Raw genomic sequence first — 24,361 nt, 5'->3', positions numbered from 1 at the left:
TGCTCCCGTGGCACATGGAGATTCCCAGGCTAGGGGTCGAATCGGAGCTGTAGCCGCTGGCCTATACCACAGCCACAGCCACAGCAATGCAGGCTCTGAGCCATGTCCAAGACCCACACCACAGCCCATGGCAACGCCGGATCCTCAACCCGCTCAGCGAGGCCAGGGATCGAACCCACAACCCCATGGTTCCTAGTCAGACTCGTTTCCACTGTGCCACAACAGAAACTCCATATACTACTATTTTTTTTTTTTGTCTTCTTTTTTTTTTGCCTTTTCTTGGGCCACTCCCTCGGCATATGGAGGTTCCCAGGCTAGGGGTCGAATTGGAGATGTAGCTGCTGGGCTATGCCAGAGCCAGAGCAACGCGGGATCCTTAACCCACTGAGCAAGGCCAGAGATCAAACCCACAACCTCATGGTTCCTAGTCAGATTCATTCACCACTGAGATACGACAGGAACTCCCACAATGCCACTTTTAAAAGTTGATCTACCAGGCATGAGCGAGAACTAATTCAGTATGTTATCCCATCACGTTATTCTCAGGTGAACTTCAGATAAGTGTTTCAGAGACTGTGTCTGTGTAGTGACTATATTAGCGGTACTTTATTTTTTTATTATTATTTTTTTTATTACTCAAATGAATTTATCACATCTGTTGTTGTATAATGATCATAACAATCTGATTTCACAGGATTTCCATCCCACAGCCCAAGCATATACCCCAACCCGCAAACTGTCTCCTCCAGAGACTATAAGTTTTTCAATGTCTTTGAGTCAGCATCTGTTCTGCAAAGAAGTTCAGTCTGTCCTTTTTTTCAGATACCACATGTCAGTGAAAGCATTTGATGTTGGTGTCTCATTTTATGGCTGACCTCACTTAGCATGATAATTTCTAGGTCCATCCATGTTGCTAAAAATGCCAGTATTTTGTTCTTTTTAATGGCTGAGTAATATTTCATTGTGTATATGTACCACATCTTCTTGAGCCACTCCTCTGTCGATGGACATTTAGGTTGTTTCCATGTCTTGGCTACTGCAGATAGTGCTGCAATGAACATTGGAGTACATGTGTCTTTGCAAGTCCTGGTTTTCTCTGGATAGATGCCCAGGAGTGGGATTGCTGGATCAAATGGTAGTTCTATGTTTAGTTTTCTGAGGAATCTCCATACTGCTTTCCACAGTGGTTGCACCAACTGACAATCCCACCAACAAGGCAACAGGGTTCCTTTTTCTCCACACCCTCTCCAGCACTTACTGTTTGTAGACTTTGATGATGGCCATTCTGGCTGGTGTAAGGTGGTCCCTCATCGTGGTTTTGATTTGCATTTCCCTAATGATGAGTGAGGTTGAATATCTTTTCATGTGTTTTTTGGCCATCTGTATGTCTTCTTTGGAGAACTGTTTAGATCTTCTGATCATTTTTTGATGGGGTTGTTTTTTTGGTATTGAGCTGTAGGAGGTGTTTATAAATTTTGGAGATTAATCCCTTGTCAGTGGATTCACTTGCAAAGATTTTCTCCCATTCTGTGGGTTGTCTTTTTGTTTTGTTTAGGGTTTCCTTTGCTGTGCAGGAACTTTTCAGTTTGATTAGGTCCCATTTGTTTATTTTTGTTTTTATTGTCAATACTCTAAGAGGTGGATCTGAGAAGATGTTCCTTTTGTTTATGTCAGAGAGTGTTTGGCCTATGTTTTCCTCTAAGAGTTTTATAGTGTCTGGCCTTATATCAAGGTCTTTAATCCATTTGAGTTTATTTTTGTGTATGGTGTTAGGGAGTGTTCTAATTTCATTCTTTTCCATGTGGCCGTCCAGTTTTTGCAGCACCACTTATTGAAGGACTGTCTTGTCTCCATTGTGTATTCTTGCCTCCTTCGTCATAGATTAGTTGGCTGTAGGTGTGTGGGTTTAATTCCGGGCTTTCTATCCTGTTCCACTGATCTATATGTCTGTCTTTGTGCCAGTACCATATGGTTTTGATGATTGTTGCTTTGTAGTAGAGTCTGAAGTCAGGGAGCCTGATTCCTCCAGCTCCACTGCCGGGGCCAGCTCAGCAGGATGGGGCTGAAGAACGGGTGCTGTGGAGCTTAAGGAAAAATAGTTAACACAAAACAAGACACTGAGACATTTATCTTAAGTAAAGATGGGAGCCAGGGAACTCAAGGTCTCAGGGACCAAGAGCGCCCTCAAGAATCCACACTGCTTTTATTGTGCTCTTTAGATGAGATCAAGTGAGGAGTGGCTATGGGTGGATGATACAGGGTTTGTTTGCTATTATATAAGTTCTTTTACTATTTAGAAAGCCACTTAGGTGGTAAAGGGTTAAGCTCTTACTCTGACCTCTAGGCACATAACAGTTCTTAAGCTTAAGTCACTTATGCCTTTAGGTCTTTGTTCTTAAGCTTAAGTCATTTACCAGCACTGTGACTGTTTTTCAAAGCAGGAAGATGGGATAAAGTAAGTCAAGAAGATGGGATAAAGTAAAGAAGGACAAGATGGAGTTTTCAAGGAAACATGTCTTGCAACACTCCACTTTTCTCTTTCAGGATGTCTTTGGCTATTCTGGGTCTTTTGTGCTTCCAAACAAAGTTTAAAATAGTTTCTACAAGTTCTGTGTAAAATGTCCTTCGTAATTTGATGGGGGTTGCATTGAATCTGTAGATTGCCGTAGGTAGTATAGTCATTTTGATCATATTAACTCTTCCAATCCATGAGCATGGTATATCTTTCCATCTGTTTGTGTCATCTTTGATTTCTTTCATCAGTGTCTTATAGTTTTCAGAGTACAGGTCTTTTGTCTCTTTAGGTAGGTTTACTCCTAGGTATTTTATTCTTTTGGATGTGATGGTAAACGGGATTGCTTCCGTAATTTCTCTTTCTGCTCTTTCATTGTTAGTGTATAGAAATGCTGTCGATTTCTGTGTATTAATTTTGTATCCTGTGACTTTGCCAAATTCGTGGATGAGCTCTAACAGTTTCCTGGTAGCGTCTTTAGGATTCTCTAGGTATAGTATCATGTCATCTGTAAATAGTGATCGTTTTAACTTCTTCCTTTCCAATTTGGATTCCTTTTATCTCTTTTACTTCTCTGACTGCTGTGGCTAGGACTTCCAAAACTATGTTCAAGTGTAGTGGTGAGAGCGGACATCCTTGTTTTGTTCCTGATCTCAGCGGGAATTCTTTCAGCTTTTCACCATTGAGAATGATGTTCACTGTGGGATTGTCATATATGGCCTTTATCATGTTGAGGTGGGTTCCCTCTGTGCCCACTTTCTGAAGGGTTTTTATCAGAAATGGGTGTTGGATTTTGTCAAAAGCTTTCTCCATGTCTATTGAGAGGATCATATGGTTTTTATTCTTCAGTTTGTTAATGTGGTGTATCACACTGATGGATTTGCGGATATTGTAGAACCCTTGCATCCCTGGGATAAATCCCACTTGAGCATGATGTACAATCCTTTTAATGTATTGTTGGATGCGGTTTGCTAGTCTTTAGTTGAGGATTTATGCATTTATGTTCATCAGTGAAACTGGCCTTTAGTTTTCTTATTTTGTGGTATCTTTGGTTTTGGTATCAGGGTGATGGTGGTCTCATCAAATGAGTTCGGGAGTATCCCTTCCTCTGCAATTTTTTGGAATAGTTTCAGAAGGATAGGTGTTATCCCTTCTCTAAATGTTTGATAGAATTCACCTGTGAAGCCATCTGGTCCTGGACTTTTGTTGGTTGGAAGTTTTTTAATCACAGTTTCAATTTCAGTTCTTGTAATAGGTCCATTCACCTTTTCTATTTCATCTTGGTTTAGTCTTGGAAGATTGTACCTTTCTAAGAATTTGTCCATTTCTTCTAGGTTTTCCATTTTATTGGCATATAGTTGCATATAGTAGTCTCTTATGACCCTTTGTATTTCTGTGATGTCCATTGTTACTTTTTTTTCATTTCTAATTTTATTGATTTGAGTCCTCTCTCTTTTTTGCTTGATAAGTCTGGCTAGGGGTTTATCAATTTTGTTGATCTTTTCAGAGAACCAGCTTTTTGTTTCATTGATCTTTTCTTTGGTTTTCTTCGTTTCTATGTCATTGATTTCTGCTCTGATCTTTATGATTTCTTTCCTTCTACTATAGGTCTCGTCTGTTCTTCTCTCTCTAGCTGCTTTAGTTGCAGAGTTAGGTTGTTTATTTGAGCTTTTTCTTGTTTCCTGAGGTGGGCTTGTATTGCTTATATTAGTAGTACTTTAATAACACCTTGAGATTTTACAAAGTTCTTAATGGTTATGCATTTCTCTCCAAACTAAAAGATTTTTTTTAAAAGACTTCGTTAACTATTTAATTGTCAGAATCTATGGTGGGATTCTGAAATGTGTGATAAAATAGAAGATTCACTAGGATTCTGATTGAGAATCTTTCCATTATTAGGAAATAATTAGACATTGTATGTCATGGTAACTGCTAAAATTTCTCATTTTTCTTTTTCAGTATTTTTCTTGGACTTCTCTTTTTCAGTATAGATGAGACATTTAAATATTCCTCAGTCCCTGGAGTTCCTGTTGTGGTGCAGTGGTTAATGAATCCGACTAGGAACCATGAGGTTGCGGGTTTGATCCTTGGCCTTTCTTAGTGGGTCAAGGATCCGGCGTAGCTGTGAGCTGTGGTGTAGGTTGTAGATGCGGCTCCGATCCCTCATTGCTGTGGCTCTGGTGTAGGCTGGTGGCTACAGCTCCGATTAGACCCCTAGCCTGGGAACCTCCATATGCCATGGGAGTGGCCCTAGAAATACCAAAAAGCCAAAAAAAAAAAAAAAAATTCCTCAGCCTGGAGCAATGGGTTAAGGATCCAGCATTGCCACAGCTGTGGTGTAAGTCACAGCTGTGGCTCAGATTTGATCCTTGGCCTTGGTTTTGGCTGTGGTTGTGGCCAAAAAAAATTTCTCATATTGAGAAATAACTGATATATGTAATATAAGTCAACTGTCATGTGTCAAAATAGATTGGGACCTTTATGTTGATCTTTTGACATTGATACTTCTGTTGTACTAATGGACAAATTTTTTTTGAAATGTATTGTCATTTTGGACTGTGGTGAAGCAGGATATAGTTTGGAAGAATGAACATAGAATTTGAAATCAGAGGACTCAAAGTCCTGTCTCTGTCAGTTTACTAGCTCTGTGACTTTGACCTTTTTGAGATTGTTTTCCCTAAAAATAACTTGAAAAGAATTGCTATAAATATTAAAATTAAATAAAGATGCTTTTTAAACTATAACATACTCTTTGAGTGTTACAGTGTTTTTTGATTGTGACATTTGTTGTATTTTAGCAGAATGGCAATCTTGTTCTCAAAGATTGCCATCACATGGGTGAAAAGACTGCCAACTTTTTTTTTTTTTTTGGACTGCACTTTTGGCATATGGAGATCCCCAGGCTAGGGGTCTAATCAGAGCTACAGCTGCTGGCCTACTCCACAGTCACGGTAACGCCAGATCCAAGCCACATCTGAGACCTAAACCACAGCTCACAGCAATGCCGGATCCTTAACCCACTGAGCGAGACCAGGGATCGAACCCGCAACCTCTTGGTTCCTAGTCGGATTCGTTTCTGCTGTGCCACTATGGGAACTCCAAGACTGCCAACCTTTGATTTGATGTTTCAGTTTTTTTTAGTGTGATTATCCTTAGGTTTTTGTCTGCCTTTGTATTTTCCCTAATAAAAATTTCTTAACTGTAAGAGGAGTCCTCCTTTGCCAGAGTTAGAAATTGGTTAGACTTTATCATTACATTCAGCTTTGTGATGTCAAGAAAAATAAGGCGTCTGGAGTCCACACAGGGACCTAGCCTTTTTTTTTTTTTTTTAATCTTAATTTATTTTTAAAATTATTTAAAAAAATTTTTATTGTAGTTGATTTACAATCTTCTGTCAATTTCTGCTGTACAATAAACTGACCCAGTTATACATTTATATACATTCTTTTTATCACGTTATCGTTCATCATGTTCTTCACAAGTGATTAGATACAGTTCCCCGTGCTATATAGTGGGATCACATTGCTTATCTACTCCAAATGCAGTCGTTTGCAGCTGCTAACCCCAAACTCCCCCCCCACTTGGCAGTCACTAGTCTGTTCTCTATGTCCATGAGTGTGGTTTCTTTTCTGTAGATGAGTTCATTTGTGCCATATATTAGATTCCAGATATAAGTGATGTCAGATGGTATTTATCATTTGCTGACTTATTTCACTTAGTGTGAGAGTCTCTAGTTCCATCTGTACTGCTGCAAGTGGCATTATTTTGTTCTTTTTTTATGGCTGAGTATTATTTCATTGTGTATACAAACCACATCTTAATCCATTCATCTGTCGATGGACATTTAGGTTGTTTCCATGTCTTGGCTATTGTGAATAGTGCTGCAGTGAATGTAGGGGTGCATGTATCTTTTCAATGAAAGTTTTGTTCAGATATATGCCCAGGAGTGGGATTGCTGGATCATATGGTAGTTCTATATTTAGTTTTCTGAGGTACCTCCATATTGTTTTCCACAGTGGTTGTACCAATTTACATTCCTACCAACAGTGTAGGAGGGTTTCTCCACACCCTCTCCAGCATTTGTTATTTATTTGTAGACTTACTCATGATGGCCACATTCTGACTGGTGTGAAGTGGTACCTCGTAGCTTTGATTTGCCTTTCTCTGATAATTAGTGATGAGCATTTTTTCACATGTCTCTTGGTCATCTGTATGTCTTCTTTGGAGAAATGTCTATTCAGGTCTTCTGCCCATTTTCCGGTTGGGTTGTTTTTTTGCTGTTGGGTTGTATGAGTTGTTTGTATATTTGGAGATGAAGCCCTTGTTTGAAACTATTTTCTCCCATTGTGTAGGTTGTCTTTTTGTGTTTTTTTGTTTGTTTGTTTTTTTATGGTTTCCTTTGCTGTGCAAAACTTGTAAATTTGATTAAGTCCCATTGGTTTATTTTTGTTTTTTTCTTTCTTTTTTTTTTTTTTGGTCTTTTCTAGGGCTGCTCCCACGGCATATGGAGGTTCCCAGGCTAGGGGTCTAATTGGAGCTGCTGCTACTGACCTGCGCCAGAGCCACAGCAACTCAGGATCCAAGCCTCGTCTGTGACCTACACCACAGCTCACTGCAACGCCGGATCCTTAACCCACTGAGCAAGGCCAGGGATCGAACCTGCAACCTCATGGTTCCTAGTCAGATTCGTTAACCACTGCGCCACAACGGGAACTCCTTTGTTTTTATTTCTATTGCTTTGGGAGATGGGACCTAACCTTTCTTATTTATTTATTTATTTATTTTTGCTTTTTAAGGCTGCACCTGCAGCATATGGAGGTTCCCAGGGTAGAGGTCGAATTGGAGCTGTAACTGCTGGCCTATGCCCAGCCATAGCAATGCCAGATCCAAGCCGAGTCTGTGACCTACACCACTGGTCACAGCAACGCCGGATCCTTAACCCATTGAGTGAGGCCGGGGATCAAACCCAAAACCTCATGGTTCCTAGTTGGATTTGTTTCTGCTGCACCATGCTGGGGACTCAGGACCCAGCCTTTCTTGAAGTCACTCATTCTCAATGGGGTCAGTACCTCCTCAGTGATGTGCTTGGATCTTTGTGGGTGCACTTCTGGTTGCCACAGTGATTAAAGTGGGGTGGGTGTAGCATTGGCATTCATTTAGCAGGTTCTAGGAATGCCATACATCCCACAAAGTGTGAGAGAGTTCTGCAGGAATTTTGAACATTTCCCCAGACCTTCTTGTAGGTGAAAAACCTGTTTGTACTTATCTGATCCTAATTTTGTTTTACATTTAAACACAAAGTATTTTTTTGCATGGTTTTGTTTGTTTATTTTTGCTTTTTAGGGCTGTGCCGGAAGCATTATGGAAGTTCCTAGGCTAGGAGTTGAATCAGAGCTACAGCTGCTGGCTTACGCCACAACCACAGCAATGTGGGATCCAAGCCGAGTCTGTGACCCACACCACAGCACAGGGCAACACCAGATCCCCTAACCACCAAGCCATGCCAGGGATCAAACTTATGTCCTCATGGATACTAGTCACATTTGTTTCTGCTGCACCACAGCAAGAACTTCACTTTTTGTGTGGTTTTAATAGACACCATTTTCTGGTAATGTAACTACTAAGTAACCAGGGGCAAATTGTACTTTGTTTCAGCAGAGCTATTATAAGAGTTGCTGTTTCAGAAAGTCATATTATCAGTGGAATTGTTACTTATGATATTTGATTTCCCAACACAGCTCATTTGTGTCAGTCTTCATTTGTACCTGTCATGTTCATGGCATTTCTAGGTGTAGGAGCAAGTGTTTATTTCCTTGTTAGTATGACTTCTAGGATTGTTATACACTAAAATATTTAAATTACTATTTTTTTCTCCTATATTACATTAGACATTATCTTAATTTTTAAAAACCGAGGAAAGACTAATTACCTGCTTGCATTTCATTTCAGATTTATGCACTCAAAGCAAAAAATTTTATTTTAATGGAGTTGTCAAATGAGCCCATATTTAATGGAAATCTATGTGGCCTTTCCAGGAGGAGATAGGAGGGTTCATGTTGACCTTCATTGTTGATGTCCATCCTTCCTTCTTCCCTTTCCTTTCCTTCCCTCTTTCTTCCATTTTTGTTTTTCCTTTCCACTTAAGATCTATTTGATGTATAGACAAGAAGATGTTACTGTATACGCAAGTAATGAAGCATATAATAAAACCATACCTGGAGTTCCCATGGTGGCTCAGTGGAAACAATCTGATTAGTATCCATGAGAATGTAGGTTCCATCCCTGGCCTTGCTCAGTGGGTTAAGGATCCGGCATTGCGGTGAGCTGTGGTGTAGGTTGCAGACTCGGCTCAAATCCTGCGTTGCTGTGGCTGTGGTGTAGGCCAGCAGCTGCAGCTCTGATTCGACCCCAAGCCTGGGAAGCTCGATATGCTGTGGGTGCGGCACCAAAAAGGCAAAAAAATAAAAAACAAAAAAAATAGCTGTTAACCCACCACCCAGTTTAAGAGCTAGAACATTAGTGATGTTGTGGTATGTTTCTCCTTGATTTCTTTCCATCCACCTATTTCTCTACGAGGGATAAAACTATTCAGGGTTTTATTTTGGTGGTATTTGTCATTCCCTTCCTTAAGTGTACCACATTCGTATGTATTTCAGAAATATAGTGTTTAGTTTTGCTTATTTGTAAAACTATAAAAATGGAACAATGCTGTATATACTTATTTACTTTGGCTAATCAACGTAATGTTTTTTAAGATTTTTTTTATGAAGTGTTTTTACTTATTTATTATTATTATTCTTTTGTCTTTTTGCCTTTTCTAGGGCTGCTTCTGCAGCATATGGTGGTTCCCAGGCTAGGGGTCCAGTTGGGTTGTAGCTGCTGGCCTATACCACAGTCACAGCAATGCGGGATCCAAGCTGCATCTGCAACCTACACCACAGCTCATGGCAGTGCCGGATCCTCAACCCATGGAGCAAGGCCAAGGATTGAACCCGCAACCTCATGGTTCCTAGTCGGATTCGCCAACCACTGAGCCACGATGGGAACTTCCTGTTTTTTAAGATTTATCCATACAGATGTGTGTAACAGTGGTTCATTTTTTCAGATACATATATTACTTGTATGATTATACCACAATTTATCTTTTCAAGATAGACATTTACTTTTTCCATTTTGTTGTTATTACAAATATATTCTTGGACTTCTCGTGTGGCTCACAACATAACTACTCGGCGTTGCTTCTACAGTGGCTGTGGCTCGACCCCTGGCTCCGGAACTTGCATATGCTGAAGGTGTGGCCAATTAAAAAAAAAGAAAAAAAAATGCATATATATATATTCTTGTTTATGTCCTCAGGTCCAAGTGCACAAGTGTTTCTTTACAATAATGAATTTGAAACATTTTTAGTGGTGACCACCCTCCCCCACACAAACTCTGAGAGTTGACCAAGAAAAACAGAATCAGTATTCACCCTTGCTACATGTGATGCTGTTCTCTTTTTCTTCGTATGACTGCCCTAAATGATTTCATACATGACTTTTCACAGTTGAAGGTAGTTGACTTGGTTTTCTTTGGAGAACAGGTATGTTGATCTGGCTTTCCTTTGCTTAAAGAGTGTGCTCAGAGTTCAGGTTGTGCCTCAGTGGAAATGATTCTGACCAGCATCCATGAAGACACAGGTTCCATCCCTGGCCTTGCTTGGTGGGTTAAGGATCCAGCATTGATGTGAACACTGGGGTAGGTCACAGACCTGGTTCGGATCTGACATGGCTATGGCTGTGGCATGGCTGGCGGCTGCAGCTCTGATTCCAGCCCTAGCCTGGGAACCTCCGTATGCTGCAGGTGCAACCCTAAAAAGACAAAAAAAAAAAAGTGTGTCAGAGGTCAGCATTACATGAGTTGAGAGTGCAACTGTTCCTATACCTGGAAACATTTGGCTCTTGAGCTCAATAAAATTTCAGCTAGCACTAAATTTGGATTCAGCCCTTAAGTATCTGCCACTCCATGATGGGATGAATTCCCTAGGTATGCCTTAATTAAATATTTTGAGTTGTGCTAGAGTTAGATCGTTCTCTGAGGATGCAAGGGGCAGGATGGGGTTGCTTGGGGCTTTCTATTCTTGATAATCTATTGTGATGTCAGACCTGGGCTCCCCTTTTTACTTAACCATAAACTTCATATTCTTTTTTTTTTTTTGGTCTTTTTTTGCCTTTTGTACAGCCACTCCCGTGGCATATGGAGGTTCCCAGGCTAGGGGTCTAATTGGAGCTGTAGCTACTGGCCTGCGCCAGAGCCACAGCAATGCAGGATCCAAGCTGCATCTGCGACCTACACCACAGCTCACGGCAAGGCCGGATCCTTAACCCACTGAGCAAGGTCAGGGATGGAACCGGCAACCTCATGGTTCTTAGTCGGATTCGTTAACCACTGCACCACGACGGGAACTCTAAACATATTCTTTAAAGCTCAGGTCTCAATAGTTTATTCTCCAGTTTTCTGGTGACTTGCTAATGTGCATATTCAGATGTTTTCTCTTGAATTCTTCATTCTTTTTACAGTCTAGATCTTTTTTTTTTTTTTTTCCTGAGGAGGAAGAGTGTTAGTTTACATGGGAATTTATTTGACTTTAATCTCAAGTAATTGTAAATTGCAGATTCTAAGTTAGCAGACCTAAGGTAGGGCCTGAGATAATACTGCATTTCTTTTTCTTTTTTTCTTTTTTCTTTTTTTTTTTGCTATTTCTTGGGCCGCTCCAGCGGCATATGGAGGTTCCCAGGCTAGGGGTCGAATCGGAGCTGTGGCCGCCAGCCTACACCAGAGCCACAGCAACGCAGGATCCGAGCCGCATCTGCAACCTACACCACAGCTCACGGCAACGCCGGATCGTTAACCCACTGAGCAAGTGCAGGGACCGAACCTGCAACCTCATGGTTCCTAGTCGGATTCATTAACCACTATGCCACGACGGGAACTCCAGTACTGCATTTCTAACAAGCTTCTAGGTGATGCTTGTGCTACTACATCAGTCTGAGAACCACACTTTTGAGTAGCAAGGAAATAGTATACAATTAAGAGAAAAGAATAGCCTGCTACCATTTTGAGAGGAGTTATTTGGGGTCATGCTGCACAGGCTTGCAGTTCTGAGCAACATATCACTCAGAACTTGGCCTTGGCAAAATGAAATTATGAGCTATTAATGTTCATGTGTAAAGAGGGGGTATTAAGACAGTAATCAACACTTGTTTTTTGAATTGAGGTTGGATGGTAGATAGGTCTGAAATCTTTGAAAAGATACTCGGAGGTGAAAGAGATGAGTATCTTCAGGTATGACAGGTATGATATGATATGATATGATATGACAGGAGTTCCTGTTGTGGCTTAGCAGTAACTAACCCAGCTAGTATCCATGAGGACGAAGGTTTGATCCCTGGCCTTGAGGTTGAGGATCCAGTGTTGCTATGAGCTGTGGTGTAAAATGTAGACACAGCTCAGATCTTTGTGTGGCTGTGGCTGTGGTGTAGGCTGGCAGCTGCAGCTCCCATTTGACCCTTAGTCTGGGAACTTCCATATACTGCAGGTGTGACCCTAAAAAAAAGACCAAAAAAAAAAAAAGTGAATATCTAGTCAGATAAATAAAACTTACAAGAGTTAAATATTGACTAGGAGAATTGAATTTGTAATTGGGAAGATTTTCTTCCGTCTTTATACTTACCCTAACTGGCATAGTGATTCTAGTAAAAAGAAAAAAAATTAAAAATAAGTGCTTTATAAATGTTTTTGTTCTTTTTTAAATTTGATTTTTGCTTTTTTTTTTTTGTCTGTTGAGGGCCGCACCTGCAGCATATGGAAGTTCCCAGGCTAGGGGTCAAATTGGAGTTGCAGCTGCTGGCCTACACCACAGCCACAGCAACACCAGATCCAAGCCATGTCTGTGAACTACAACGTAGCTCATGGCAATACCTGGTCCTTAACCCACTGAATGAGGCCAGGGATCAAACCCACATCATATCCTCATGGATACTAGTCTGGTTTGTTACCACTGAACCACAATGGGAACTCTATCGTGTGTGTGTGTTTTTTTTTTTTTTTGTAGGGCCGTACCCGCGACATATGGAGGTTCCCAGGCTAGGGGTCTAATCAGAGCTGTAGCCGCCTGCCTACACCACAGCCAACTCGGGATCTGAGCCGGGTCTGCAACCTACACCACAGCTCATGGCAACGCCGGATCCTTAACCACTGAGTGAGGCCAGGGATCGAATCCTCTAGTGTGTTTTTTTTTTTTTTTTAAAGGTATAGGGAGTTCCCGTCATGGCGCAGTGGTTAACGAATCCAACTAGGAACCATGAGGTTGCGGGTTCGGTCCCTGCCCTTGCTCAGTGGGTTGACGATCCGGCGTTGCCTTGAGCTGTGGTGTAGGTTGCAGACGCGACTCAGATCCCGCGTTGCTGTGGCTCTGGTGTAGGCCAGTGGCTATGGCTCCGATTCGACCCCTAGCCTGGGAACCTCCATATGCCGCTGGAGCGGCCCAAGAAACAGCAAAAAGACAAAAAAAAAAGGTGTAATTTTTTTTTCTATAGGCATATTCTGTGTTGAAATTTCAAATTTATTTTACAAGTCTGAATAAAGCTTAAATGTACTCAAGTTGCCTTTCTCTGATCTGTTCCTCTCATGATACCTAGAGGAGTCTAACCTCGGAATTCATTTATCTTCATAGAATTAACAGAAGACTCTTAATCTTGGAGGTGGTATAAAATGCCCAGTGGCTATCAAACATTTATCCATAGTGAAAAATTTGTCAAGCCAAATTTTTGAATCAGCAACCTTTTATTTAGTTTGTGAATTCATAATGCCAGTGTTTCTGATTGTATGTTTGGAAGTTTAGATTTTTTTTCCTTTTTTCTCCCTTATTTTAGAAGTAATATATATTCATATATCCTTTTTAATATAGCATCTAGTTTGTTCCATTCTGAAGATATTGGAGAATTACTACTAACACTCATAATTTATTATGGCTCCTTGGTTAGTGTAATTGGTTTCCTTGAAAATAGTTACAGTATAGTAAGGAGACTAGTTATTGTGTTGTTATAGAGGCAGAAAGATATGAAATGTAATCATGGACAAAATCTAAATGTTCCTTTAATTATATTGGTTCATTATGATCAAATACATGTCAAGTGTTTGCAGTGGTAACGTACCCAGTGTGATTTCTGGCATATTTGAAAAGCATTTACTATACCTATTGGTATTTCAGTATTTAGATCTCTTTTAATATAGCTGTTAAAACTGAAAGTAAAATATCAAAAACATTATAGTCTGTTCTAGAATCAGAACCAAAGAAGAAATGAAGTGAAACACATTGGAGACTAAAAATATATTTTGGAAGTTACATCTGAAATTGCTTTGTTAGAGCATCTATTGGAAATGAAATTCAGCTGTTCTTATTCTGTGGGTTTTGAAGTATGTAATTATCTGAAAGTAGATGTCCATAGAAAATACATTTCTAATGTCTTCCAGTTTTTAACTCAGTTTTCCTTTAGAACCATATAAGCCTTGCCTATATATTCTGAAAAGTCAAGATAGTAATGCCTGGAAATGTAATTGAAATATAAGATAAATGAAAAAGTAATATAAATGTAAAGTAATTGAGGGTTTGATCCCTGGCTCAGGAACTTCTATGTGCTGTGGGCATGTCCAAAAAATAAACAAACCAAAAAACACACCCAGGCATGCATATCCAGGTTTGAATATGACAGGTTTGAGCTTTTAAAATACACACTTAAAATTAGTTTGGGAGTTCCGACTGTGGTACAATGTGATTGGCAGCATTGCTGCAACACTGGAATGCAGATTCAATCCTTGGCCCGGAGCAGTTGGGTTAAAGGTCTAGTTTTGGTGCAGCTGTGATACAGGTCACAGCTATGGCTTGGATCTGATCCCTAGCCTTGGATCTCCATATGCCATGGGGCAGCCAAAAAAGAAAAAAATTCGTTTTGAATAAAAATCTTAAGAATTTTTACTTTAAGCTGCCGTAACTTCAATTCCTATAAAAAAGAGAAGCCATTCGACAAATAATTTTTTCCTAATAAACTATTTTTATTTTTTATTAAAGCATAGTTGATTTATAATGTGCCAATTTCTGTTGTACAGCGAAATGACTCAGTTATACCTAGGTATACATTAATTTTTTATATTCTTTTCATTATGATCTGTCACAGGAGATTGGATATAGTTCCCTGTGCTATACAGTAGGACCTTGTTACTTATCCATTCTAAATGTAAATAGTTTGGAAGTTCCCATTGTGGCGCAGTGGTAACAAATCCGACTAGGGACCATGAGGTTGTGGGTTCGATCCCTCGCTCAGTGCATTAAGGATCCGGCGTTGCCGTGACCTGTGGTGTAGGTCACAGACACGGCTTGGATCTGGCATTGCTGTGGCTCTGGCCTAGACCCCTAGCCAGGGAACCTCCATATGCTGCTTGTGCGGCCCTAAAAGGACAAAAGACAAAAAAAAAGTTAGAGTTTGCATCTACTAACTCCAAACTGCTAGTCCATCCCTCTCCCTTCTCTCCTCCCTCTTGGCAACCCCAAGTCTGTTCTCTATGTCTGTGTTGTTTTGTAGATAGGTTCATTTGCGCCATATTTTAGATTCCACGTAAAGGTGATATCATATGGTGTTTATCTTTCTCTTGCTGACTTCGTATGATAATCTCTAGTTCCATTACTAATAAAGTGCTTATTGATACTTGCTATTTATAAGACATTGTACTAGGTGCTAGGAATATAAAATGCAGCAAACTTGGTTGTGTCCATTTACTTAGGCTAGTAGAGAAAGGTACTACTGAGTAAATCAGTGTTGTAAATAACTCCTTTTGTGCCCGATCATTAATACATGTTCATTTTTATTTTGTCTTCTGGAAGGTATATAAGCCAAACTTTCAGGTGGATTGGCCCTTTATTTCAAGTGTCTTGTCTATTTACCACAACTCATTGGTATCTGCCGTCATTCCCGCTTTGCAAATACAGAAATTGAGGTTCAAAGAGATAATTCCTCATGAAACCACAAAACTCAGTCTAAAATCCTACTTAATTTAAAAATTCATTCATTCTACTATTCTACCTCCTGTATGTCTTTCATAGGTGCAAAACCTCTCTGAAGTCTTAATCCATTATATTGTATTTGAAATTATAGTTTCAAATTTCAGTTTCCCTGTTAGATTGAGAGATTTTTTAGAGCAAGGACTAGTCTTAAATATTTCTGTGGTCCTCCAGCAACTAGTAGAGTACTTGTCACAAATTAGGTACCTAATAACAGTTAGTTAAGTAGTTAGTTGAATAGTGAGTGAAGTTGTGAACTGTTAGTTGAGTAGAATATTAGAAATAAAAGGAATTTTGAAGCTCAGATAAATCATTCACACACTAGAATTATAAAAAGAATTTTAGATTGCTTATGTAGGGCTACAGCTTTTGATTTTGACTCTATATAGGGTATTTAAAACACAACAACTACTATCTATCACATCATCTCATAAAAGAAACCATTTTAATACCAAAACAGGAAGGACAGTGTCAGAGTAAGCACAGTTTAAACCCATTTTTTGGTTGTTGCTGGCACCTATTCAAGAATTAGATTTCAGGAACTGTTATCTAATATATCTTCTTTTAGAGATGATATATCTGAACCTAGAGAAGTATCAAAGTTCTTACAGCAAGGCAGAATTATCACGGACTTTAGAACCTAGGCCTTCTGTCTCTCAGCCTCCAGTTTTTATCCTGCTCCCTCAGTCTTCATCATGTGATGAGATAAGGCACAGAGAACCTTCACTAAAATAATATGACTGTTAAGCAGCTGATCTGGGAGTTCCCTTTGTGGCGCAGTGAAAACAATCCGACTAGGAACCATGAGGTTGGGGGTTCGATCCCTGGCTTCCCTCAGTGGGATAAGGATCTGGAGTTACTGTAAGCTGTGGTACAGACTGCAGACTCGGCTTGGATCTGGCATTGCTGTGGCATGGGCTGGCAACTCTAGCTTCGATTGGACCCCTTAGCCTGGGAACCTTTGTTGGTATGGCCCTTAAAAGCAAAAAAAAAAAAAAGAAAAAAAGAAAAACCAAAACAAAAACCAGCAGCAGCTGAGCTGGACTGAATCCGTATTACCCAATTCCATTTTAGTGATACCTGTGCATTCACTTCTGTGTAATCTCATCCCACTCTATCAGCCCCCATTCAGTCGAGAGATAGAATTCATAAGTGATTAAAAAGAAATGTTTTCAAGTTCCCGTTGTGGCTCAGTGGTAACGAACCCAGCTAGTATCCATGAGGACTTGGATTTGATCCTGGTCCCACTCAGTGGGTTAAGGATCTCGCGTTGCTGTGAGCTGTGGTATAGGTTGCAGACGCCCTTCAGATCCCACGTTGCTGTGGCTGTGGTATAGGCCGGCAGCTGTAGCTCCAGTTCAACTCCTAGTCTGGGAACTTCCATAAGCTAACTTCCAAGCAGCTACAGTGACAGTGCCCGATCCTTTACCCACCATGCTAGAAGGGAACTCCTTGTATTACTTTTAAGAAAAAGAATACAAACATGGGTGTAATAAATGAAAAAAAAAGAAAAACAAAAATAAAAAAGAGAGAGAGAGATGTCTTTATTTAGCTTTTTCTTTCCTTGAAAATTTCAGATTCAGGGCTAAGGCAGCTTCTTCCAGGGAAGAGGGCCAGTGCAGCTGCTGTTGCAACCCACCGTCGTGACCCACATCCATAGATTGGAATATTGGTGGGCCAGCCATCCTCAGACACCTCACTTAGGACAGGTAAGCGAAAAAGATGGTAAGGATAAGGATAAATGGTAATATTCTTCTGTCTTGTTTTTTTGTTAGATGCAAACAGTTGATTGTCTTTAAAAATTTAACCCTTTATCCTGGTAAAAGCGAAGCATTTGGAATGCTAGATGAGTGGGGCAAAAACAATTTTTTGATTATAAAACATGTGTCAAAATGTTAACAGTGGTAAAACTTAGGCTAATTAAAAATTTTTCTTTCTCTTTTTGTGCATTTTCCAAATTGTATTTATGAACTTACCTCTTGTTGCATAACAAACTACCCAAACTCAGTGATTTGAAACATATTAGTCATTCATTTTGCTCATGTATCTGCAATTTGGGCAAGGTTCACTTGGTGGGGACATCTTATCTCTGTTAACAAGTGGTGTGAGGCGGGGGTTGCTGGAGGGGTGGAGGTGGTCCAATGGCTGGAAGTTAGAATCATTTAAAGGCTTGCTCACTCATGTATCTGGTGGTTGATGCTGGCTCTTGGCAGGGGCCTGAGCTGTAGGCCAGAATACCTACACATGACCTCTCTGTTTGGCTGCTTGGCATCTCAGAGAGCAAGGTGAAGTTACGTGGCATTTTTTACTTAGTTTTGGAAGTCATGTGGTGTTACCTGCTCTCTTCTGTTGGTTGAGGTAGTCCTAAAGGTCTACCTAGGTTCAGAGGAGAGGCTGGACAACCCTCAACTTGAAGGGAAGAGTACCAACATCAGATTAAAAGGGCACGTGGAATGAATGCCATTGTAGCCATTTTTGGACCAAATGATCTACCACAATTTGCATTCCTTTTTTTTTTTTGACTGTGCTTACAGCATGAAGAAGTTCCTGGCCAGGGATTGAACGTGTGCTACAGCAGCAACCCAAGCAGCCACAGTGACAGTGCCAGATCCTTTACCCACTGTACTAGAAGGGAACTCCTTGTATTACTTTTAAGAAAAAGAATATAAACATGGGTGTAATAAATGAAAAAGAAGGAAATTTGCAGGAAATTATGGTGTATGGGTCCAGTAAGTTTTTTTTGCTCTTATCTGCTAGAATATGATTTTGAAGATATGTCTAAATAAGAAATAGATTTTGAATTTTGTATGAACAAAATAGCATAGTGCTATAATCAAAAGTAGAGAAAAAATTTTATAAAGTTGCAAGATAAGATTCGTAGTGCAGGTTTTTTGCTTTTGAAAAAATGCTAGTTATTTTTGTTCAGTCTACTTGAGTTTTTTTTTTTTCTTGTTTAATAATTTGAGAATTATTTCAGAAACTGGTTTCCAACATGATAGATTTTAGAAACTAGTGCCAGTGTTATCATCATGTGCATCATGTGCATTTGTTTTGTCTATCTGCTTTTTTTAAGGAAAACTGAAAAAGTTGTAATCTTTTTCAGGATTTTTTTACCTGCTAAATTTCTGGTAAATATTAAAAAAATTTTTGTCACTGGGACAAGAAAACTTGAAAGTTAGAGAATATTTTATTGTCTTATTGATCATACTTACTCATCAATTACATAAATTGCATTTATGTAATTATATAAAAGTATGTAGGTCTGTGGAAGGTTTGAATATAGCTAGTACTCGATTTCTGGATGTAATGGGATAATGTTTTTGGATAATCCTTCAAACATTACATGAGGCTGTTGCTCCATTCACTATATCTGGGAAGTAAGTTCTAGCGAGTAAGCATCTCATCGCTTAGACCTAGAAAATTTTCATGCTCTCAAGCTTTCTTATTCCTAGGTGATTTATGTCATAATGAGCCTAATTCAGCAGAGTTCATTCACTGCCGTTTTCCCACTACTCACAGGTAGATATTCTACAATAGAAAATGAGTGAGCCAGCTGTTATGACAGTAGAGGTAATCCCAGAAGTTTGCTCTCAACTGTGAATAATAATTGACTGAATTAGTGAAATAATACATGTATATTTTAAAAAATACAATAATTCAGGCATTCCTGTCATGGCGCAGGGAAACAAAGCCAACGAGGAACCATGAGGTTGTGGATTCAATCCCTGGCATTGCTCAGTGGGTTAAGGATCCAGCATTGCTGTGAGCTGTGGTGCAGGTTGCAGACATGGCTTGGATCTGGCATTGCTGTGAGCTGTGGTGCAGGTTGCAGACATGGCTTGGATCTGGCATTGCTGTGGCTGTGGCGTAGGCCGGCAGCTACAGCTCCTATTAGACCCCTAGCCCGGGAACCTCCGTCTGCCGTGAATGTGGCCCTAAAAGACAAAAAGACCAAAAAAAACCCCCGAAAAACAAAAACAATAATTGGGAAAGCTGTTTTTGTTTTTATTTTGTTTTGGCAGTTGAAAACAAGGTGAGTTCCCTGATGGCTCAGCAGGTTAAGGACCTGGTGTTGTCACTCCTGTGGTTTGGGTCACTGCTGTGGTGTGGGTTTGATCCCTGGCCCAAGAAATTCCACTTGCCATGAGAAAGGCCAAAAAACCCCAAAACAAAACAAGACTAATGGTTTCTAGTAGAAATAGATTGGGAATAATTTATAGTAGTATAAAATATTGTCTCTTAAATAACAACAAAATATATGCATAAATATACAAATATATGTAAAATCTTTAAGCAGTTAACTTGCCACCTCTTTTGTTTTGAGCATTTTTTAGCCCACTTTTGCTTTTAAGTAGTTTGAATAGGTGAATTACTGATAACATCTTTTCTAGGTTTACAGAATACTTTATCCTGCTTCCATTCCAAAAGACCAAAGCTAGAGGGGTTAAAAATCCCTTAAGTGGATGAGATACTGCTTTCTTTCTTTCTTTTTTTTTTTTTTTTTTTTTTTGTTGTTGTTGTTGTTGCTATTTCTTGGGCCGCTCCCGTGGCTTATGGAGGTTCCCAGGCCAGGGGTTGAATCGGAGCTGTAGCCACCGGCCTACACCAGAGCCACAGCAACGCGGGATCCGAGCCGCGTCTGCAACCTACACCACAGCTCACGGCAACGCCGGATCGTCAACCCACTGAGCAAGGGCAGGGAGCGAACCCGCAACCTCATGGTTCCTAGTCGGATTCGTTAACCACTGCGCCACGACGGGAACTCCTTTCTTTTTTTTTTTAATTTAACTTAATTATTGTCTTTTGTCTTTTTTTAGGGCCGCACCCGCACAGCATATGTCTTTTTAGGGCCACACCCAGGCTGGGGGGGGGGAAATGGAGCTGTAGCTGCCAGCCTACACCATAGCTCACAGCAATGCCAGATCCTTAACCCACTGAGCAAGGCCAGGGATTGAACCCGTGTCCTCATGGATACTAGTTGGGTTCATTTATCATTGAGCCACAACAGGAACTTCTTTTTTATTTAATTTTATTTTATTTTTGTCTTTTGGAGATACTGTTTTCTGACATGAAAACAAACAGTGGAACCTCTTAAAACACCCTATAGAAATTGCAAATATGGTGGTATTTAGTCTGTGGTAGTTTATTCAGTTCATGGAAGGAGGTAATTGAAAAGTTTCTTTTGTAAATATTAATGGCTATGTAAATATTGTTTTAAAGTGCAAAAAGAGGAGTTCCAGTTGTGGTGAGCAGAAATGAATCCAACTAGGATCCATGAGGATGCGAGTTTGATCCCTGGCCTCGCTCAGTGGGTTAGGGATCTGGTGTTGCCGTGAACTATGGTGTAGGTCACCGAAGAGGCTCGAACCTGGTGCAGTTGTGGCTGTGGCCAGCGGCTACACCTCCCATCAACCCCTAGCCTGGGAACTTCCGTGTGCCTTGGGTGTGGCCCTAAAATGGCAAAAGACAAAAAAATAAAAATAATAAATATAGCTTTCAGGGTGTTTCCGTTGTGGCTCAGCAATATTGAACCCATCTGGTATCCATGAGGACACGGATTCGATCCCTGACCTCACTCAGTGGGATAAAAGATCCAGCGTTGCCATGAGATCTGGGGTGGATTGCAGACTCTGCTCAGATCCCATGTTGCTGTGGAGTAGGCTGGTGGCTTTAGCTCTGATTCGACCCCTAGCCTGGGAACTTATATATGCTGTGGGTGCAGCCCTAAAAAGACAAAAAAAAAAAAAAAAAAAGCATTCAGTTCATGCTTATTCAGGTTTTTGGCAAAACACAAGTTGTGATATTCCTCTTGTGTGCTCCTCCCACTATTAAAAGGTACCTTTTGTATATGAAATGTTTAATAAAGATGTTTAAAATTTGTGGCAAGAAAGTGATTGGCATAGCATAAAATTGACCAAATTAACCATTTTAAGTGTAGAGTTCAGTAATGTTAAGTACATTCACATTGTTGTGTAGCCAATCTCCAGAATTCTAAATCTCGCAAAACTGAAACTCTTTTAACCATTAAACAACAACTCCCTATTCCCCGCTCCCTCTACCCCCTGACAACTAGCATTCTACTTTCTATGTATGAGTTTGACCACTCTAGATATCTCATGTAAGTGGAATCATATCTTTTCACGACTGGCTTATTTTACTTGGCATGATGTCTCAGGGATCATACAAGTTGTAGCATGTGTCAGAATTTTATTTTTTTTAGGCTGAATAATAATCTGTTGTCTGCATATACCACATTTTTAGTGTTTGTTCATCTTTTTTTGTTTTTTTTTTTTTTGTCTTTTTAGGGCCGCACCTGTGGCTTATGGAGGTTCCCAGGCTAGGGGTCTGATTGGAGCTGTAGCTGCTGGCCTACACCACAGCCACAGCAACTTGGGATCTCAGCCTCATCTGTGAACTACACCACAGTTCACATCCACGCTGGATCCTTAACCCACTGAGCAATGCCAGGGTTTGAACCCGAAACCTCATGGTTCCTAGTTGGATTGTTTCCACTGCGCCACGACAGGAACTCCTTGTTCATCTTTTGATGGACACTTGCATTGCTTCCACCTTTTGACTGTTGTGAATAATGCTGCTATGGGGGAGTTCCCTGCTGGCCTAGGGGATTAAGGATCTGGCATTGTCACTGCTGTGGCAGTGGTTCGATCTCTGGCCCAGAAACTTCTACTTGTGGGCACAGGCAAAAGCAATAATAATGCTATGAACATTGGTGTACAGATATTTGAACCCCTGCCTTCAGTTCTTTTGGGTATATACTCAAAAGTGGAATTGTGGTAATTTTGTTTAAATTTTTAGAATCTGCCATACTGTTTCCACAGTGGCTGCCATCTTACATCCTCACCAATAACACACAAGAGTTTCACTTTCTTCACATCCTCACCAACAAACGTTATTTTCTGTCTGTTTTTTTCAGTAATAGTCTTTCTAATGGGTGTGAAGTGATATTTCATTGTGGCTTTTTTTTTTTTTTCCCCCTGTCTTTTTAGGGCCATACCCACAGCGTATCGAGGTTCCCAGGCTAGGGGTCGAATCAGAGCTACAGCTGCTGACCTACATCACAGCCACAGCAACTCGGGATTCAAGCCACGTCTGTGACCTACACCACAGGTCACGGCAGTGCCGGATCCTTAACCCACTAAATGAGGCCAGGGATCAAAACCGCATCCTCATGAACACTAGTCAGATTCGTTTCCGCTGAGCTACGACGGGAATTCCCGTTGTGGTTTTGATTTGTATTTCTCTATGATTAGTGATGTTGAGCCATCCGAGTATCTTTTCATGTGTTTTTTGGCCATTATGCAAATATAAATGTAGTTTCTTTGGAGAATATCTCTTCAAGACCTTTGCCTGTTTTCTGATCAAGTTGTTTGGTTTTTTGTTTTTTTGGTTTTTTTTTTTTGTCTTTTGCTATTTTTTGGGGCCACTCCCGTGGCATATGGAGGTTCCCAGGCTAGGGGTCTAATCGGAGCTGTAGCCACCAGCCTACGCCAGAGCCACAGCAACGCGGGATCCGAGCCGCGTCTGCAACCTACACCACACACGGCAACGCCGGATCCTTAACCCACTGAGCAGGGGCAGGGATCGAACCCGCAACCTCATGGTTCCTAGTCGGATTCGTTAACCACTGCACCACGATGGGAACTCCTTTTTTTTTTTTTTTTGGTTTTTTGTTGTTGCATTGTTGCGGCTCTGGATATTAACCTCTTATCATATACAAGGTTTGCAAATATTTTCTCCTGTAGGTTGCTTTTTGACTCTTTTGATTAAGTCCTTTGATGAGCAGAAGTTTTTAATTTGATGTAGCCTGATTAATCTGTTTTTATTCTGGTATCATATACAAGGAATCATTCCCAAAATCCAGTTTCATGAAGTTTCCCCAGTGTTTTCTTTTTTCCTTTTTTCACTTTTTTTTAGGGATGTGCCCAACACATATGGAAGTTCCCAGGCTAGGGGTCAAATTGGAGCTACAGCTGCCTGTTTACACCACAGCCACAGCAACTTTGGATCCAAGCCGCCTCTGCAACCTACACCACACAGCTCACAGCAATGCCAGATCCTGACCCACTGAGTGAGGCCAGGGATTGAACCTGCATCCTCATAAATAGTCGTCGGGTTCGTTTCTGCTGCGCCACAACAGAAATTCATGTAGCGTTCTCCTTTAAGAGTTTTATAGTTTTATGTCTTACGTTTCAAGTTAATGTTTGTATATGGTGTAAGGCTTAGTTAACTTTTTTATATGATGTGAGATAAGGGCTCAGCATCATTCTTTTGCATGTGGTTATCTAGCTGACCCAGCACCGTTCATTGAAGAGACTGTTCTTTCCCTCATTGAATAGCCTTGGCATCTCTGATGGAAATCAGGTGGCTGTAGATATGTGGGTTTATTTCCAGACTCTCCCTTCTATTCCATTGGTCTGTATATGTATCCTTATGTCAGTACCATACTATTTGATTACTGTAGCTTTGCGTGTGAGTCTTCTAACTTTGTTCTTTTTCAAGATAGTTTTGGCTGTTTGGGGCCTCTTGAGATGCCATATGAATTTGAAAAGAGTGGCTTTTTCTGGTTTTAGAAAGAAAAAAACTTGGAATTTTGGTAGGGATGGTATTGAATCAGTAAATTGCTTTGAGTAATATTGCCATTTGAACAATATTAAGTTCTTTAATTCATGAGCATATGGAATGTCTTTCCATTTATTTAGGTCTTTAATTTCTTTCAACAGTGCTTTGTCTTT

The 24,361-nt window shown here is 40.3% G+C and overlaps 1 protein-coding gene across 8 annotated transcripts in view; it reads left to right on the top strand.

Annotated features, from left to right (window-relative positions):
• The window catches only part of NUMB (NUMB endocytic adaptor protein), a 181,877-nt gene that overhangs the window by 21,819 nt on the left and 135,697 nt on the right, over positions 1–24,361 (top strand). For all 8 annotated transcript variants that reach the window (XM_047797733.1, XM_047797741.1, XM_047797735.1 and 5 more), the window contains exon 2: positions 17,186–17,317. The gene's annotated coding sequence lies outside the window, so the exon portion shown is untranslated. The remainder of the gene's footprint in view (positions 1–17,185; positions 17,318–24,361) is intronic.

This window comes from Phacochoerus africanus, chromosome 9, assembly GCF_016906955.1.
Source record: "Phacochoerus africanus isolate WHEZ1 chromosome 9, ROS_Pafr_v1, whole genome shotgun sequence".
NCBI lineage: Eukaryota > Metazoa > Chordata > Mammalia > Artiodactyla > Suidae > Phacochoerus > Phacochoerus africanus.
Note: the sequence above shows the minus strand (reverse complement) of the source record. Positions and strands in the feature narration are given on the sequence as shown.